Genomic DNA, 9633 nt, shown 5'->3' with positions numbered 1-9633 from the left:
AAAAAAAAAAAAAAAAAAAAAAGATAGAACTAGTAGTTATTGAACTACAGGCGCCCGCCACCTCACCGGCTAGTTTTTTGTACTTTTTAGTAGAGGGGCATAGGCTGTGAGCTGGAACATGCCTGAGAGCATGTCCAGCACAAATATCTTGGTTAAAGTACAAGGACATAGAATATACTTATTCCCTTATATCTAACAACTACATAGGATAGGGCTTAACAAAGAGTTTTTAGCACAAAGCAAAGAAGGCTTAAAGGAAGTTAGTCTTTAAAAGAAACGATTACTTCTAACACTTACAATTTATTCTTTAACAAGAAGGGAAACTTTGAAGAGGAAACTTTTTACTTTCTACAATTCCCTCCTCTTGATTTTGTATTTTCTTTAAACCTTTTTTTTTTTTTTAACATGTTTTGGCTTAGTTGTTTTGCTTGAGTTTTAAAAGAAAAGTTTTCTGATTGATGAAATGTGAGAGTAAAAGGGATAGCCAATTGAACTAGAGCACAAGTACTGCTTTAATTACTTGGCAGACTGTCCAGCAAAGGTCCTTTATAATACTACCATACATCTGCTTGGGGATGAGTAAGGGTGGACAGATGGGTCAGCTTTTGGAAGTGCCTGACCTTACTGCAGCCTGTTAAGTCTCCAAGGAATGCCAAATGTTCCCCTTGTCATTGGAGACACGAGATAAAATTGGTCTTGGAAGATGGAGGCTGAATGGGCCTTGAGGACTGACCCCCACAATACTGCACTTTAGGAAACAGCAGAGAATCTGGCACAGTTTACTATCCTAGGCTGTAGGATCTTGAAAAAGAGCTACCATGCAGTCCATGTCTTGTCGATTAGCGAACCTTCTGAGTGGAAAGGAGACAACCTGAGCTTCTGGCCTACCATGTGCACAAGCATAATAATTGCTTTTATTTACAGTGCGGAGGGAAAATTTAATCCATTTTAGCTAGGCATCTACATCCTGATACCCTGTCTTAATTGCTATGGCTTGCCTTAGGTATTTTATTTCTACTACAGAGACTTTAGTTTTGTCGCTATGTTTGGGTGAAGTGATTGATGGAGAGGTTGGAGCAATAAAGCATATTTTAAAAATTCCTTTAGGATCCTTTCCTGAAATGTCAGTTCCCATATTATAAATACGACTTAATGAAAGGGAGGAGTTTTCAGATGTTGCAATAGTAAGCTGTATAGGATTACACCGGTTATGCTGACAGCTAGAAAGAGCAACTCTTGGTGAAATGGATATACAGTTTTAAGGACAAAGACCTCTGGAAGCAGTCCACCTTAGACTTTTAGTGTTCTATAGGATATTAGACCAAGTAGAATATAGAGATTTTGTTTTAGAGGGACAAGAGTCCAGTTTCTACAATTTATATAGCTACTATGCTCTGGATTATTAGTATCCTTACAGGAAATTATGTCTTTCTAAACTAAAGAAGTCCAAGAGGGACAGAAATATTTTTCTGAAGTAGTAAGCTGTCTTTGGTTATTTAAATCTTCACAAGGTATAACTAAACAGGCATCAAAAGTAATAACTTCAGGTGAGTTAGATCTAGTTACATGAATAATAAGATGGGGAATAAAGGGAAGAAAAAGATAAAGCTTCTCTTAGCCTTAATTTGGTAGGGCTTGACCTTGGAACAATGGCCCATGATTTTGAAGGTGATGACGCTTTCTTGACTCAGGTATGATATGTCCATCCTTTTTCTGCTGTGTGAACAGCAGTCTCAGTGGTTAGCAGCACAAGGTAGGGTCCTTCCCAGGCTGGCTCGAGTTTTTCTTCTTTCTATCCTTCAGTGAGGATGTGCTCCCCAGGCTGCTGCTTGTGTACTAGAAATTCTAGGGGTGGTACCTGTGCTAAAAGATTTTTAGTTTGGAGAGAAGGGAAAGTGGAAGATAAACTAAGTATATAATTTCTGAGAAACTGATCTTTTGTTTTAAATGTGGGGCATCAGCAGTGGAATGTAAGGTATCTTTTGACTTTACAGTCCCTAATGCCTTTTGCTAAGAAATTTCTTTTCCTTATTTTACTTATGTTGTTTCTGAGGGACCCTTTGGGCCTCCTTATTTTGTCAGAACTGCATATCCTGGGGCGTGAGGCCCCAGCATGACGCCTCCTGCTCCATCCCAGCTCAGCACTGCCTAGGGCACGCTGCAGCCCCACTCCCTCTTAAGGTCTTGGCCTCCCTGTGGTCCTCACCGCTCCCACGCATTGAGGCCTTGGGTATGAAGGGGCTTGTGATTCACCAGGCCACCCCTGGACCTTGCTCCTGCCCGAGCCCCTGCCATCTAGCCCCTGGCCTTGGGTTGGGCTGGGCTGGCTAATGGCCGCGCGGCCCCCTCCCCTGCACAGGAAGTATCTGTCTGTGGTTACGTCCTCCAGCCAGCTCACACCACAGCCTCTCTAGGAGCTGCTGGAGGTGGAAACTCGTTGGCATTAAGCCTGAGCTTAGAGGGGCCCCGCCTAGGTTCCTTGATGCAGTTGGAACAAGATTTTTTTTTTTTTTTAATAAGATGTTCAGATAATATTTCTTTTGGTTTAGTAATATTCCTTTTCCTTTTGAATTTTAGCACCTTTTATAACCTTTTAATGTAGGTAAAAATCCATATTCTTATGCCTCCTTATTTTACTACATTTTACTTTCCCTACATACTCTGCACATAAACTGTTTAATTTTACATTCAAGATGCCAACTTTTAAATTATACACTAGTTCTTGCATAAATCCTCTAACTTTTTTGCAACTTTCACGATCACTGACATGCCTCAACTTTTTGACTACCTTTTGCCCTATTTCTCTCCCCAGTCTCCCCTTCTGTGTCTTTCTCTGATCTCTGTCTCTTTCAAGTCTTTCATTTATTCTCTCCCTTTCTCTCTCTCTCTCATTTGGGCTCCTTTTCTGTCATCCCGTTTCCTCTTTCTCTTACACTTAGTCTTCTGCGCTGGGTGGGATCTGCGTGGCCACAGACCGGACCCTGGCCACCGCCAGCCTAGAAGCTCGGCAGGTGACTGCCCCAAGTTGCATGAGTCATGCCCCTTCGCCTCCTTTGCTCTCCTCCTGGGGGCCGATCCCCACCCTCTTCTTCCACACAGAGCCAGGCTGGGGAGAGGGACCCACCCTCTGGCGCGCCTAGCTGCCTGGCTGCGTGGCACAGGCTCCTGGCCCCAAGGCGCTCATACTCCCCCACTCGGCTCCCACTTGCAGGCGTCCAAGGCCAGCCGGCCTCCGAGGGTGGTGAGACACACCCAAGCGGCGCACAAGGTGCGGGGCTCAGGGACCAGCAGGCTGGGTGGCTCTGGCTGTGCGGAAAGAGAGTGTCCCAGCCACCGCTGCTCTGCCAGGTGCCAGCGATCTGCAACAATGTGGAGCCATGCTCACCGCTCTCGCTTTCTCTCTGACTTCCTTTCCTAGTTTCTCTTTCCTCTCTGCTGGTCCTTCCCTTGCCTCTTTCTTCTCCCAAGAAGAGGGGAAAGGGAAGTTATGAACATTTTTCCTATGACCGGAAGTTTGTGTGAGGTTCAATCTCCCCAACGGGGATTTTCACCTCTTTTAACCTCCAAGACACCTCGACTAAGGAATACTTCACCCCCCAGGCCTCCCTGTGGCTTTTCTTTCCTTAGTCCTGACTATGGAATGCTTTACCTTGATATGTACCAACCAAAGAATGCTCCACCGCCCCGTGGCTTCTTTTTCCTTAGTCCTGACCACCAGGGAAATATTTTACTGGCTCCCATGGCGTTTCCTTCCTTGGTCTGTGCAGAGTTGCCTGGTCCACATGGTATGTGAGGATCTTTTACTCCAGGTCACCAGCCGGTTTCTTTCCGCATTGCTGAGACTCCAGTTTATTTGTCACACCTGGTAGGTCTCGATTCCTTAGCTGGAGGCCTCAGTAACAAGGCAGTGGGGCACCTTCCTCGTGAGAGAGGACCAGAGACCACCACCCGCCCCCCACCCCCGCACCGCCCCCGGAGCAGAATGGCTTCCCATACAGGCCACCATCATTGCTATAAGTAAAATGTTTATTTAGAAACAGAATGCTTGCTCCTCAGTACTGCAAGGAAAAATCAGCATTTAGATTAAAAGTTTTTTCAGCAAGGCAATTTTACTTTCTGCAGAAAGGGTGCTCCTCACAGATGAAACAATGGTGACAGCACACCCGAACAAAAGAGGGAAGCAGTTTTTATCCCTTATGCAGCTTGTCCCTGCTACTGTGTCCTGTCTCTACTGGCTGGAGCTGGACCTCACAATTTAAATTAAACTCGACTGGCTAATAACTTAAAACTTTCCTAAATAGGGAAAGGCAATCGAGAACAAAGGAAAAGAGGAAGTTGCTTGCGAAAGGACTTAGAAAAGTAATAATATTTTCAAATAAGGAAGGGGCATAGGCTGCGAGCTGGAACGTGCCTGAGAGCATGTCCAGCACAAATATCTTGGTTAAAGTACAAGGACATAGAATATACTTATTCCCTTATATCTAACAGCTACATAGGAGAGGGCTTAACAAAGAATTTTTAGCAGAGCAGAGGAAGCTTGAAGGAAGTTAGTCTTTAAAAGAAACTATTATTTCTCACTTATCATTTATTCTTTAACAAGAAAGGAAATTTCGAAAAGGAAACTTTTTACTTTCTACAGGCTGATGAGTGCAGCTAATCCTCATCGTTATGAGCATCACTATTATCATCACTTGCAAGAGCCATGTGACAATATTTAGATGATTCTGGGTTCTTTTAAAGTACATACATACTCAGGATTCCTTTGGGAGGATGCAATTTCACATTTATATGAAAAACTGTCACTACCATACTCAGCTCTAATAATATTTGATATCACTTGGTAATAAAGGTTTATCGGCTAGGCACAGTGGCTCACACAGCACTTTGGGAGGCCAAGGCAGGCAGATCACGAGGTCTGGAGTTCAAGACCAGCCTGGCCAGTATGGTGAAACCCCATCTCTACTAAAAATACAAAAATTATCCGGGCATGGTAGTGGGCACCTGTAGTCCCAGCTACTTGGGAGGCTGGGGCAGAAGAATTGGCTTGAACCCAGGAGGCAGAGGTTGCAGTGAGCTGAGATCATGCCACTGCACTCCAGCCTGGGTAACAGAGTCAGACTCTGTCTCAAAAAAAAGGTAAATAAAAAATAAAGGTTTGTCATCATATACTCAAAAGTACTTCTGTTATTCAAATCTTCCTAACTGGGAGTTAGAACTATCTCTGACTCTGTTCTTGTAGCTGTCAGAGCATAAAATGCCCTTCCCACTCTTTCCTCATTTCCAGACTCCAAAGCCATCTCCTCCTCAAAGTTTGGCCCATCTACTTTGGACTACTGTTTTCTTACTGAGCACTGACAGTACCTTTTGTTCTATCTCTCTTTTGGTAATACCTCTCTTTTGGTAATTCACTATACACTTTTTTTTTTTTTTTTTTTTTTTTGAGACAGAGTCTCGCTGTGTTGCCCAGGCTGGAGTGCAGTGCCGCGATCTTGGCTCACTGCAAGCTCCGCCTCCCGGGTTTACGCCACTCTCCTGCCTCAGCCTCCCAAGTAGCTGGGACTACAGGCGCCCGCCATCTCGCCCGGCTAGTTTTTTGTATTTTTTAGTAGAGACAGGGTTTCACCGTGTAGACCAGGATGGTCTCGATCTCCTGACCTCGTGATCCACCCGTCTCGGCCTCCCAAAGTGCTGGGATTACAGGCTTGAGCCACCGCGCCCGGCCTCACTATACACTTTCTAGTTTATTTAACTGCATAAAACTTAGTTCTCAACAAGATTATAACTGCCTTATGAACAGGGATCAACACTTGAGAATCTTCAGAGTCTCCTACTACATCATGTAAGAGCTCACTAAATGTTTGATTTAAATAACTAGGCTTAAGAATAATAGGCCGGGCGCGGTGGCTCAAGCCTGTAATCCTAGCACTTTGGGAGGCCGAGGCTGGAGGATCACGGGGTCAGGAGATCAAGACCATCCTGACTAACACGGTGAAACCCCATCTCTTCTAAAAATACGAAAACAAAAAATTAGCCGGGCGTGGTGGCAGGCACCTGTAGTCCCAGCTACTCGGGAGATTGAGGCAGGAGAATGGTGTGAACCTGGGAGGTGGAGCTTGCAGTGAGCCGAGATCACACCACTGCACTCCAGCCTGGGCGACAGAGCCAGACTCTGTCTCAAAATAATAATAATAATAATAATAATAATAATAATAATAATAAGCAGCTAGTTTTGGAGAGTTTACTATATGCCACATCCAGTGCTAAATGCATACATGGATTATCTTACTAAATTTTCTGAACTCTATTATAGAGTAAGTGCTATTATTTGAGAACGAAAGTGAAGCTCAGAATAACTTGCTCAAGGTCATACAGCTAGTAAGTGGCAAAACCTGGGCCTGAATACAGCAAAGCTCTTAATTACCTCAGAACACTGCACAGTTCCAGCCCTGCTATACTATATAGTCCATGAATGATTTCGATTTCACTAAGTTAGAAGTTTGAATTTCAGCTGAGCAGAGACATTTTAGCTAAAAAGTAAAATTTTTAAAAGGACGAATTAAGAGAATTTCCCACAGACATCTTTATAATAAAACGAGGGGAAAAGCCTCCCATGTCCTATTTATGAAAGTGATATTAAGGTGTGGGTCACAATTTCGTCAAGAAGTGGCTTATGACAATACAGCTTTGGTTTAGATATTTAAATAGGACTCTTTCTCTGCCCCTACGAGGACGTGGAAATGAAGGATGGATGTGATAACTGTCAATTCAGAACTCTGCAAAATGCCAGACTCAATTCTTGTTTTAAGAAGAGCCAGGGCTCTTGTTCCACCCTGGATTCTTCACACAAAACAGCACCATTCTCTGACCTCTTCACACAGAGAGCGCTTTACCCCACTACCCAAAGGGGAGTGCTGATCCACATGGTCTCTCCATCCCCGCTAGAAATTGATCCCAAACACCAGCCGCTGCACAGACGTAGGCTACTTTGGTCTGCAACCCCCGAACTTGGTGATACCTCATCAAGCCGACCCCTCCCCAACATTCAAAATGCCCAGACCACCATCCGAAAGCCAGTCTCTTATACAAAGGAGAATCCCTGCCTACAAAGTAGTTTTCCACCTCCGACTCCTCCCCACAGCGAACAGTCCTTCTGGATCCAACTAACCCACCGACTCCAACAGGGCCCAGCACCCACAGGGTTCACAATCTACAGAAGGAGCTACATGCCCTGTTACTCGCAAGTCTCGAGCGCTCAACTCCAACTGACCTTCCCTCTGCCCGAGCAAGAACACCACGAGTACCCGCCGAGAGCGAACCTGGCTACACAAAGCCAGGTGCCCGACCAGAGGGACCCTCGGGGATGCCCTCCGCCCCTGGGGCTTCCCCGACCAGCCCCGCCCGGCGCCCCGCGCTCACCAGCTCTCCTCCCCCTCCTCCCAGCCTGACAGACGCTCCAGCTAGTCCAGCAAGCCGCCCTCCCCCGCCGCCAGCAAGGAGGTGACGTCCCGCAGCTTCTGGTTACTCTTCCGCCTCGGGTACATACGGCCCCGCCGCCCTACTCGGCGCTGAGGCCCAAGGGGAAGCCCCGAGGGGACCCCGCGCCGTAGGAGGGAGTAGAGGCGCTGGCGAACAACCCTGCCGGGCCGATGGAGCCGGGGCCCCGCACAGCGCGAGCTGCTCCTCAGCTGTTCGTGCTGCTTCCCCAGCTTCTTCACCGGCTCCTGCAGCTTCCGCACCTCTTGGTCCGCGTTCACGTTGGAGTTAACGTCCTCCATCCCGGCCCGGCTGCCTCAGTCGCCCGCCGCCCACTCGCTCTCGCAGCAACAGGGAAAGAGCCGGAGGAAAGAGGCGTCCCCGCCGCTCACTCCAGCCGAAGCGCTCGCGTGTAGCAGGGCCAGGCCCCGCCGCCAGGGTCCCCCCAGCGCCGGTCCCGAAGTGCCGCTGGCCTCAGCCGAACTGCCTCCTCGGCGCCGGTCCGGGTTCAGGGAGGCAGGACCAATATTCGCCCTCTGCCGCCATCTTCCCTCCGTCCCTCCGCCCCCCGAGGGTCAGCCCTGTAGGTGACCTCAAAGCGTCGGGGGTGGGCGTGGCCGCTGGCGGGCGCTGAGAGACCCCGGCGCAGAGAGGATCACTGAGCTCCGACAGGGCAGGGCCAGGTGTGTGAGGGGCGGGGATTGGGCCAGGAGGGGCGTGCCCGGACTGCTGGCTGAAGTGGCACGCTACCGGACCCGCGACTGAAAGTCCCTGCGGTCCCGGGGGCGAGCAGAAGGTACGCAGCGAGCCGGGCCGAGGTGGTGAACATGGTCCTCGTTCACCCCACCTATTGGTCTGGGCTTGTGGGGTGTTCTCCACCCCCTTAAACGGCTTGTGGTTCCCACTGGCCAGTCCCGCCCGACTCCGGGCCGGATCTCGAGTGGGCACTCAACGGGGTCCGGGGAGAGACAGTTAACTTTGTTCAGCAAATGTTTAACCCATGCCTACTTTTAATTAGAGATTGTCTCCGCTGGCGGGAGCCTCAGAGACAGCCTGTGTCCTCTTTCCTCCCCTGAAAGAAACCCAAATTTCAGACAATTAAGAGAGGCTTTTTGTCGCCTAGGCTGAGTGCAATGGCGCGATCTTGGCCAGTTGGATCGAGTATTTTCCTAGCTATACAGACCTAGTCAAAGAACGTATCTGTTTGCCAACATAATTGTCAAGTTGTCAAGTAATATATATTGTCTGTATAATGCACATCTAAAAATCATTGCTGTTTCTGACCAGTCTGAACTTGTTGCCAGAGGGTTGAAAATCGTGACTACTGGCCAGTCACGGTGCCTCACGCCTGTCTGTAATCCCAGCACTTTGGGAGGCCGAGGTGGGCAGATCACAAGGTCAGTATATAGAAACCATCCTGGCCAACATGGTGAAACCCCATCTCTACTAAAAATACAAAAATTAGCTGGCCGTGGTCGCGCACACCTGTAGTCCCAGCTACTCGGGAGGCTGAGGCAGGAGAATCTCTTGAACCCAGAAGACAGAGGTTGTAGTGAGCTGAGACTGTGCCACTGCACTCCAGCCTGGGGACAGAGTGAGACTCCGTCTCAAAAGAAAAAGAAAGACTACTTCATGTATAGAAGTTTTCACTTGCATTTAATGATTTGTGAAATAGATTCCAACTAGTCAGTGTCTGTAAGGAGAACCCTTCCAATATACTCCTTGATAAGAATAGTTCACTGGACATATGAAGTTAGCACTAATGTTTGGAGCAAGAAGAGCTTGTTGTAGTGTGGAACAATGAATTAAGAATCAGAAAGCCTGATGTTGGGTTCTAGCTGTAGCATAAATGTGCTTGACCCTGATCACTGGTCTCTTAATCTCTGGTCCTTAACTTACTTTAGATGAGTTGGAGGATCTCCAATATTTATTCCAGGACCAAAAAGTAAAGGATTCTGATGAGTCCTCATGGTTGCAAAACATAAGAGTAAATATACTTAAATATATAGAGAAGTTCATAGTAGATAGATATACTTGGATTTTTTAATTCAGTTGCATTACTCAATATGTTACCTTTTTCACTCGATAAATATTGAGCTTCTACCATGTGGTAGGCACCAGTCTAGGTATTTGGATGTTTAACAGGCCGTGTAAGTACAA

General features: G+C 47.3%; 1 pseudogene; it reads left to right on the top strand.

The window, feature by feature from the left end:
- Window positions 1-6228: 6228 nt before the first annotated feature.
- Window positions 6229-8060, top strand: LOC108538648 (basic salivary proline-rich protein 2-like; annotated as a pseudogene).
- Window positions 8061-9633: the final 1573 nt, after the last annotated feature.

This window comes from Rhinopithecus bieti, unplaced genomic scaffold (genome assembly GCF_001698545.2).
Source record: "Rhinopithecus bieti isolate Rb0 unplaced genomic scaffold, ASM169854v2 scaffold_15087, whole genome shotgun sequence".
Classification (NCBI taxonomy): Eukaryota; Metazoa; Chordata; class Mammalia; order Primates; family Cercopithecidae; genus Rhinopithecus; species Rhinopithecus bieti.
Note: the sequence above shows the minus strand (reverse complement) of the source record. Positions and strands in the feature narration are given on the sequence as shown.